The sequence below is a fragment of the Pelobates fuscus genome, chromosome 1, assembly GCF_036172605.1.
Source record: "Pelobates fuscus isolate aPelFus1 chromosome 1, aPelFus1.pri, whole genome shotgun sequence".
In the NCBI taxonomy this organism is placed as follows: domain Eukaryota; kingdom Metazoa; phylum Chordata; class Amphibia; order Anura; family Pelobatidae; genus Pelobates; species Pelobates fuscus.
Window position 1 is genome coordinate 460602954 of NC_086317.1, and position 10822 is coordinate 460613775.

Below are 10822 nucleotides of genomic sequence, written 5' to 3' on the forward strand. Positions count from 1 at the left end.
GCACTCACTGCGGATGATTACCTTTCTGAATGCATGAGACATCGAAGCAAAAAATATAAATCAGACAGACCCCCTACAACCGCTGATATCGGAGATGTCAGTAGAAAGAGGGAAGTGCTCATGCCATTGTACAGATTACTGGTGAGACCTAACTTGGAGTATTGTACGCAGTACTGGAGACCGTATCTTCAGAAGGATATTGATAATTTAGAGAGAGTTCAGAGAAGGGCAACTAAACTGGTTCATGGGATGCAGGATAAAACTTACCAGGAAAGGTTAAAGGATCTTAACATGTATAGCTTGGAGGAAAGACGAGACAGGGGGGATATGATAGAAACATTTAAATACATAAAGGGAATCAACACAGTAAAGGAGGTAACTATATTTAAAAGAAGAAAAACTACCACAACATGAGGACAAAGGTTTAATAATACCACCAGGAAGTATTACTTTACTGAGAGGGTAGTGGATGCATGGAATAGCCTTCCAGATGAAGTGGTAGAGGTTAACACAGTAAAGGAGTTTAAGCATGCGTGGGATAGGCATAAGGCTATCCTAACTATAAGATAAGGCCAGGGACTAATGAAAGTATTTAGAAAATTGGGCAGACTAGATGGGCCGAATGGTTCTTATCTGCCGTCACATTCTATGTTTCTATGTAAAGGCCTCAAAACTCGCAGAGGCCTGCAATGGCATCGCAAATGGATTGGCCATTTCACTCATCTAGTGAGACATCTGTAGTTGGCCCAGATGCAAACCCAGGAGCGCATGGCAGCCCTGGAAGACAAATGGCGCGGGAAGAATGTGCGTGTGCGTGGACTGCCTGACACTACTGAGTCTGCCAAGTTACCACACCTGCTCCGCAGGCTATCCACTATGCTCTTCACAGCAAAACAAGCTAAATCAATGTCACGGGATGGCTGGTGCAGAGTCCTTAGACTGGCTACAAACATACTTGGTCTTTAAATTACAGATAAATTAAAACGCTTATCCATATAAAAAATATTGTACATTGATTTGATGTAGTGCAATCAATACTGTCAGTAAATATACATCTCCAGCCAAGGTGTCAAAATCCATCATGATATATTATATACATACTGTTATGCTTACTGCCAACAGAGCGTGATATGATTAATTATCTCAAACACATAAAGTAAGGCTGATGATAATTATGTTCTAAAACTAAGGATTCAAATCAGAATCAAGGGAAAAAAAGAGCAAAATTAACGATCTGCACTGCAGACATTTCACCCACTCCTTAAACGGAAACACCACGTTAACGTTTTCACAACAGATGTGCTTGCCAGGATAGTCTTCTGTTACGAAAAAAGGTTCATGGAAAATAATTAATAGTGAGCACTTTGAGAAAAAAAAAAAAAAAAAAAGAAAAAAAACACCAGATTGCCATGAAAATAGATACAGTACATTATTTAGCCAAGAAACTGTATTTACTGTTTTCATTAGCCGAGAAACTGTATTTACTATATGACGTTTGTATGTACACGTACAGGCATATTGTTTGAATTAAATTGCTATTATAGGAAATTGCACTACCAAAATCCCAGAAACTCCCATATACAGAGTATTCCTTCTAAATCCCTGATAAGTGGATTATCCCTGGTAGCACTGTGTATGAAGAAACGTTCTGCTGACATGATGAAATTGCTAAGTGTAAGAATAAACTGCGGTTTTATCAGCTTCTTTGAAAAATGAATAAAAAAAATAAAAATAAAAAAAAAAAACCCACAGCTCTAAATGACCAAAGTGAGTTTAATTGGTAATTCTTTATAACTATGTAATTAATCCCCCCTCTGAGGAAAGACATTTTAGCATGTTATCACGCGAGTGAAAAAGAAAAAGCTTATTCTCAAAAATCACACTATCAGAATCCCTGATATTTAAAGCCATTTCTGTCCCTGAAGTAGACACAGAGCTGGTATCTATTGCAAGAGGCTGAATTCCAGCTCTGATTAAATCTCACACAGTTAATAAAATTGCTGACACAGTGGATTTTACATTGTCTAAGTAGTGCTGAGACGTAAACACAAAATATCCCAATAAACATTGATTCATTACACTGGGCACTAAAAGCAACGATTGCTCATTTTGAACACTAAAATACGCAAATTAAAAGTAAGAAGGCTGTAGGATCCTTAATGGTAAAAAAAAATACAATATGCAAAAATTTAAAGTGCTAGATGAAAATGAAATTTAAGCTTAGAATTAAAACATAATACAACAATTCATTAGTAAGAAAGATGGCTCTATCCTGAGATTATCCTTAAGCAATATCAATCATTGCTGCTCTAGAGCATTTAACTCTGTAATAAAAAATATGGGACATGATTTCTCCAGGTAGATACCTCAGCAGATGCTCTGCTGGATGGAGGTAAGGATAAAGAAAACTAAAAATGTGTGGCACAAGAGAAGTATATTCATGAAACTGATTAAAATAAGACTCTGCTATGGTATGCATGAAAGTCCTTTCAATAGGTCACTAATGTCTCACAAAAGTAAAAAAAAACAAAATCAGAATAGATAAGCCAAATATAAGTCTGCGCACTGCATTTTTATTAATTGTATTGTTATTATCAATCATTACTAATTACTGGGATAACCTACCAATTCTCTAGACTAGGGTGTAATTCAGTAAACAGTGATTACTGACGAAATTCAAGCTGAATCTGTGAAAAAAATATATAAAAATAGATAGTTAAGCAATCTTTGCTTAAATGTAACTTTTTAGGGTGTAAACCAGCAGTGCAAACGTTTTAGGTTCAAGGCGCCCCAAGTAAAAAAAAAAAAATCTAGGTTGTATATATGTACAGCGCAGCGGCATATACTGGGCCCCTGTTCGGCAGAAATGCTTGCCGTTCAAGCGCAGATCCAGAACCTAATCTTGGGAGGTGTACTGGTAGATTATTTAAAGAAACAATCCAGGCACAATAACCACTACAGCACTTTGTAGTGGTTATGGTGCCACTGGTGCCTTAGTGCCCTCCCAGAGTAAGTAGTCAAACTGTTTAAGAACAGTTTGACAACTTACCTGGGATCTGCCAGGATAGGGGCAGTAGGAAGGGATAGGGGCACTAGTGTGTATGTGGGGTGCAATATGTGTGTGTGAGTGGTGGAGTGTGTGTGAGGGGCGCAGTGTGAGTGTGTGTGAGGGGTGCAGTGTGCTAGAGTTTGAGGGGTGCAGTTTTCGTGTGTGAAGGGTGCAGTGTGCGTGTGTGCGGGGTGCAGTGTGTGTGTATGTGGAGTAGTTTGTGCAAGAGGGGTGGGGTACAGTGTGTGTGGGGGGGCCAGGTTGTGTGAGGGGAGCAGTGTCTGGAAGGGGCAGTGTGTGTGTGTGTGTGTGTGGTACAGTTTGTGTGTATGTAGGGGCAATGTGTGTGTATGGGGGCAGTGTGTGTGTATGGAGAGCAGTGTGTATGTATGGTGGGAGTTATTGTGTCTCTGTGGGGGTAGGAGGGCATATTCATAAATATATATATAAAAAGAAATTAAAAATTATTATTTTAATATGCCCCTCACTGCTTGCCTGGGAGGGTGGACATTTCCTGCAATCCCTGGTGGTCCGGTGGGGAAGCCCTGGCGGTCCTAGTGGTGAGAGTGAACTCTAGCAGCCTCAAGAGCTGCTAGAGTTTACTCTCGCGAGATTCGGAGCATTGCCACAGTAACCGCGGTAATGCTACATGGTCACAAAAGAAGAACCCGGCGGAGTATCAGGTTAGAGTTCCCGGGTCCTCTTTACTCCCTCCCCTGGCGGCTGCCAACATTACACTGCTAGCAGGCCGGAGAAAGGATCTCTGATATCCCCTCCGGTCCTGCAAGCCGGCAGGGGAGAAGGAGGCACAGTGTCCCAGCACACAGTTTGGGAACAGCTTGTCTAAACCATTAAATCTTAAGGTTTATTAAAGGAACATTGTAGTGTCAGGAACACAAACATATTCCTGACACTATACTGGTAAAATTACTATTTAAATTTGACAATCTCTGCCAATTAAATTCTTATCCCGGTGGGGATCGCTGTAGAGATGCATTAAAACAGTACATCTCTGTGGGGAACGTTCAGCGTCTCTATGGTGAGAGTTAAGACACTGAACGTAATTGCTGCACACTGTGCATCACGGCCCCATGGAGCACCACTAATGCCATTCTGAGTGACTGCCGCTAGAGGTGTTCCTAGGCAGAAATGTAAACACTGCCTTTTCTCTGAAAATACAGTATTTTTTATTAAAAAGCCTGCAGGGACATACTATACACACCAGAACAACTATATTAAGCCGTGGTTGTTCTGGTGATTATAGTGTCCCTTTAAACCTTAGCACCACATGGGTATGTATCAGATATACCAGATATTTTCACTGAGATTATTCTATTACTTATAAAGAAAAGTAACATGAACATTGTAGATCAAGCATGTCAAACTTGCGGCCCGCAGGCTGCATGCGGCCCACAAGGACCATCTTTGCGGCCCGGCGAGCCACGAGTGCATGCTCAGTTTTATGGCAGAGTAGACACCTGCTTTCCCCATATTGCAGGTGCCTACTATACTACAATTTACCCGGCCGAGGAGGATGGCCAGAAGGGAGCTCAGTGTTCCAGCTCCTCACTGGTCCCTCGCGCGCGCCAACTGAAGTGAAGCCGGGCGCCGGAATATGACGTCATATTCCGGCATCGGGCATCACTAAACCGCGCGCGGGAGCAGTAAGGAGCAGGAAGGACCCCAGGGAGATGCCCCACATCGGCTCCAAAAGGTAAGGAACAATAATGAAAATTATGTGTGTAAGTGTGTGAGTCTGTCAGCAAGCATGTGTGTGTCTGTCAGTCAGTATGTGTCTGTCAGTGAGTTTGTGTGTGTCTGTCAGCAAGTATGTGTGTGTCTGTCAGTGAGTATGTGTGTGTGTCTGCATGAGTGTGTGTCTGTCAGCAAGTATGTGTGTGTCTGTCAGTATGTGTCTGTCAGTGAGTATGTGTGTGTGTCTGTCAGCAACTATGTGTGTGTCTGTCAGTGAGTGTGTGTGTGTGTGTGTGTGTGTCTATCAGTGAGTGTGTGTGTCTGTCAGCAGGTATGTGTGTCTGTCAGCAAGTATGTGTGTGTCTGTCAGTGAGTATGTGTGTGTGTCTGTCAGCAAGTATGTGTGTGTCTGTCAGTGAGTATGTGTGTGTGTGTAGGTATGTGTGTGTCTATCTGTCAGTATGTGTGTGTGTGTCTGTCAGTGTGTGTGTCTGTCTGTCAGTCAGTGAGTGTGTGTCTGTCTGTGTGTGTGTCTGTCAGCAAGTATGTGTGTCTGTCAGTGAGTATGTGTGTGTCAGTGAGCATGTGTGTGTGTCTGTCAGCAAGTATGTGTGTGTGTCTGTCAGCAAGTATGTATGTACCTGTCAGCAAGTATGTGTGTGTCTGTCAGTGAGTGTGTGTCTGTGTCAGTGAGTGTGTGTGTGTGTGTGTCTGTCAGCAAGTATGTGTGTGTCTGTGTCAGTGAGTGTGTGTGTGTGTGTGTGTGTGTCTGTCAGCAAGTATGTGTGTGTGTCTGTATGTGTGTGTGTGTGTGTCTGTGTGTGTCTGTCGGTGAGTATGTGTGTGTGTGTGTGTGTCTGTATGTGTCTGTTTGTGAGTATGTGTGTGTGTCTGTCAGTGTGTCTGTATGTGCGTGTGTCTGTCAGTGTGTGTGTGTCTGAAAAAAAAGTTTATTAAGTGGGTCAAAATAATAGGCTCTCATAAACAGTATCAATGCATAAAAAAGACAATAAATGTCCAGTAAAGAGTACAATGCAATATCTACAAGTTCTTAAGTTGCATATAAGCAAACTACATAATGCATAAATAATTGAATCGTAGTATACAAAACAGCTATATGAGATGCCAAATTCAGTAAACCGCAAAAAATAATAATTAATTACACAAAAATAAAGATATAAAGACATAAAATTATGTCTTATGTTTTCTATATGTATGTTTGGACACTTTTGGGACTTCCACACAGGGCCGGCCTTAGGGGTGTGCGAGCTGTGCGGCCGCACAGGGCGCCATGGTGCAGGGGGCGCCTTGCGGCCGCATAGCTCACACGGCATGTCTGTTAGCCGCAATGCTAACAAGGCATTTGCCTTGGGCGGCATTTTCCAGGGGGCGGCAAAAAAAGCCGCCCCCAAATGCCCAAGGCAAATGTCTTGTCAGCCTTGCGGCTAACAGACATGCCGGGCTGCTGGGCGGTCGGGCGGCGCTGGCGGGCGGCTGGCGAGGGAGCACTTCCTCTGAGCTGTTTGCTCAGCTCCCTCGCACGCCGCAGAGTGAGGCTGGGAGCCGGAATATGACGTCATATTTCGGCTCCCAGCCTCACTCTGCGGCGCGCGAGGGAGCTGAGCAAACAGCTCAGAGGAAGTGCTCCCTCGCCAGCCGCCCTCCAGCGCTGCCCGCCCAGCCCAGCAGCCACTGGACCACCAGGGAGGAAGAGACCCCCCCAGCATTCCCAAAGGTAAGGAGGCTGGGGGGGGGGTGTCTAAATAAATTTAAAAAAATGTGTTAATGTGGGTGAGTGTGTGTGTATGTTAGTGTGTGTCTGTGTCTGTTAGTGTGTGTGTGTGTATGTTAGTGTGTGTCTGTGTATGTTAGTGTGTGTGTGTATGTTAGTGTGTGTTTGTGTATGTTAGTGTGTGTCTGTGTATGTTAGTGTGTGTATGTGTCTGTTAGTGTGTGTCTGTGAGTGTGTTTGTCTGTTAGTGAGTGTGTGTGTCTGACTGTGTGTGTGTGTGTGGCTGTCTGCCTGTGTGTGTGTGTGACTGTTTGCCTATGTGTGTGTGTGTGTGAGACTGTCTGCCAGTGTGTGTGTGTGTGTCTGTCTGTGTGTGACTGTGTGTGTGTGGCTGTCTGACAGTGTGTGTTTGACTGTTTGTCTGTGTGTGTTTGTCTGTGTGTGTGTGACTGTGTGTGTGTGTGGCTGTTTGCCTCTGTGTGTTTGGCTGTCTGCCTGTGTGTTTGTGTGTGGCTGTGTGTGTGGCTGTCTGCCTGTGTGTGTGTGTGTGTGTGTGTGTGGCTGTCTGCCTGTGTGTGTGTGTGTGTTTGTGTGTGACTGCCTATGTGTGACTGTCTGGGCAGACTAGATGGGCCGAATGGTTCTTATCTGCCGTCACATTCTATGTCTGTGTGTGTGTTTGTGTGTGGCTGTCTGTGTATGACTGCCTGAGTGTGTCTGTGTGTGTGTGTGTGTATGGCTGTCTGCCTGCCTGTGTGTGTGTGTGTGTGACAGTGTGTGTGGGAAGGGGTAAGGAGTGGGGGAGGGGGGGGCGCTGTGAAGATTTTTTGCACAGGGCGCCCAAATGCCTAAGGCCGGCCCTGCTTCCACATATACTTGCTCATTCTTTGTGAGCAGTGGTGTCTGGGACTTCCATAAGTGTTGATGCACGTTTTACTTTTCGTTTTTTTTTTTCTTCTTGGGCTCTTTTCATTTACTTTTTTGCCTGTTAGAACGCATCATGCGTTCCAGGCGCCATTCTCGCGCATGCGCAGTTTGCGTTCCGGACTTTCTGGTGGTCGACCTGGGTTGGAATGCATGATGTGTTCCACTGGATGTGCGCCTCCCTTATTTCTGGGTGTTGCGACGCACTGTGAGGTCCAAGCCTCACTTTCGATTCACTATCCTAGCGCGGACTTGGGTTAATATTTAACAGTATTTTTCCTAATTTTGAAATCTTCTGATGATCATTCCATTGCTATAGCGAAGGGTGACTCTGGTCTCTCCTATGGTGGGGTAAGCTCCCTATATTTTCTTGGGGGGGTTTATTATATACTACAAGTTCCCATATATGCCTTTGCTGCTAGATGTGGCTTTGTGCTCATTATACAGAATTATGTTAATTCATATACAGACATTTTATGTGATATCCAGTTCTGTGGACTTGGTTCTAAGTTTGAAAGGGATTTATAAACTTCTTATTTTTTCTGTTTATGTTTTGTTAATTGATTTCCTTGGCAACCACAAGTGACAGCTGTTTATGGTTGGAAGGATTTCAATCTTGATGGGTGGCCACCCATTCCTTCAGGTGTTTTTCGTTTTGTTTTTTTGCTTTGGGGTATATAAGGGTGTTGTTAGAAACATAGAAACATAGAATGTGACGGCAGATAAGAACCATTCGGCCCATCTAGTCTGCCCAGTTTTCTAAATACTTTCATTAGTCCCTGGCCTTATCGTATAGTTAGGATAGCCTTATGCCTATCCCACGCATGCTTAAACTCCTTTACTGTGTTAACCTCTACCACTTCAGCTGGAAGGCTATTCCATGCATCCACTACCCTCTCAGTAAAGTAATACTTCCTGATATTATTTTTAAACCTTTGTCCCTCTAATTTAAGACTATGTCCTCTTGTTGTGGTAGTTTTTCTTCTTTTAAATATAGTCTCCTCCTTTACTGTGTTGATTCCCTTTATGTATTTAAATGTTTCTATCATATCCCCCCTGTCTCGTCTTTCCTCCAAGCTATACATGTTAAGATCCTTTAACCTTTCCTGGTAAGTTTTATCCTGCAATCCATGAACCAGTTTAGTAGCCCTTCTTTGAACTCTCTCTAAGGTATCAATATCCTTCTGAAGATAGGGTCTCCAGTACTGTGTACAGTACTCCAAGTGAGGTCTCACCAGTGTTCTGTACAATGGCATGAGCACTTCCCTCTTTCTACTGCTAATACCTCTCCCTATACAACCAAGCAGTCTGCTAGCATTTCCTGCTGCTCTATTACATTGTCTGCCTACCTTTAAGTCATCAGAAATATTCACCCCTAAATCCCTTTCCTCAGATGTTGAGGTTAGGACTCTATCAAATATTCTGTACTCTGCCCTTGGGTTTTTACGTCCAAGATGCATTATCTTGCACTTATCCACATTAAATGTCAGTTGCCACAACTCTGACCATTTTTCTAGTTTACCTAAATCATTTTCCATTTGGCTTATCCCTCCTGGAACATCAACCCTGTTACATATCTTAGTATCATCCGCAAAAAGACACACCTTACCATCAAGACCTTCTGCAATATCACTAATAAAAATATTAAAGAGAATGGGTCCAAGTACAGATCCCTGAGGTACCCCACTGGTGACAAGCCCAAGCTTCGAATATACTCCATTGACTACAACCCTCTGTTGCCTGTCACTCAGCCACTGCCTTACCCATTCAACAATATTGGAATCCAAACTCAAAGATTGTAGTTTGTTGATAAGCCTTCTATGTGCAACAGTGTCAAAAGCCTTACTGAAATCGAGGTAAGCAATGTCTACTGCACCACCCTGATCTATAATTTTAGTTACCCAATCAAAAAAATCAATAAGATTAGTTTGGCATGATCTCCCTGAAGTAAACCCATGTTGTCTCTGATCTTGAAATCCATGTGTTTTTAGATGTTCAACAATCCTATCCTTTAACATGGTCTCCATCACTTTCCCCACTACTGAAGTTAGGCTTACTGGCCTATAGTTGCCCGACTCCTCCCTATTACCTTTCTTGTGAATGGGCACAACATTCGCTAACTTCCAATCTTCTGGGACTACTCCTGTTATCGATGATTGGTTAAATAAATCTGTTAATGGTTTTGCTAGTACACCACTAAGCTCTTTTAATAGCTTTGGGTGTATTCCATCAGGTCCCATTGACTTATTTGTCTTTACTTTTGACAGTTGAAATAGAACCTCTTCCTCTGTAAACTCACGTGTAATAAATGACTCATTTATCCTTTTTCTTAACTGAGGTCCCTTTCCTTCATTTTCATCTGTAAATACCGAACAAAAATATTCATTGAGGCAGTCAGCTAGACCTTTATCCTCATCTACATACCTTCCTTCTTTTGTTTTTAATCTAACTAATCCTTGTTTTACTTTTCTTTTCTCATTTATGTATCTAAAAAAGGTTTTGTCCCCCTTTTTTACTGACTGTGCTATTTTCTCTTCTGTGTGTGATTTGGAAGCTCTTATAACTTGCTTAGCCTCTTTCTGCCTAATCTTATAGGTCATTCTGTCTTCCTCACTCTGGGTTTTTTTATAATTACTAAATGCTAACTTTTTGTTTTTTTACTATTTTGGCTACATCTGTGGAGTACCACAGTGGTTTCTTGAATTTTTTGCTTTTACTGACAAGCCTAATGCAATTTTCTGTTGCCTTCAGTAGTGCAACTTTTAAATAATCCCATTTCTTTTGGACTCCATTTAAATTGCTCCAGCCTGATAATGACTCCTTTACACATATTCTAATTTTGGAAAAGTCTGTTTTTCTAAAGTCTAAAACTTTTGTTTTTGTGTGGTGTGACTCAGTCACTGTTCTTATATTAAACCACACTGACTGATGATCACTGGATCCTAAACTTTCACCTACAGTAATATCTGATACCAAATCTCCATTTGTTAACACTAAATCTAGTATGGCCTCTTTACGAGTTGGCTCCTCAACGACTTGTTTTAGAGACAATCCTAGTAGGGAGTTTAGAATATGTGTGCTCCTGGCACAAGTAGCTATTTTTGTTTTCCAATTTACATCAGGAAGATTAAAGTCACCCATGATGATAACTTCCCCCTTCATTGTCATTTTAGCTATTTATTCGACTAGTAGATTATCTAAATCTTCAATTTGTCCTGGGGGCCTATAAATCACACCTACACAAGTTACTGTGTGATTACCAAATTCTAACGTAACCCAAATTGACTCTATGTTCGCCTCACTAACCTTTATTAGGCTAGATTTTATGCTATTCTTTACATACAGGGCCACCCCTCCCCCTTTCTTGCCTTCCCTGTCTTTTCTATATAAAGAGTACCCTGGTATTGCTATGTCCCAGTCAT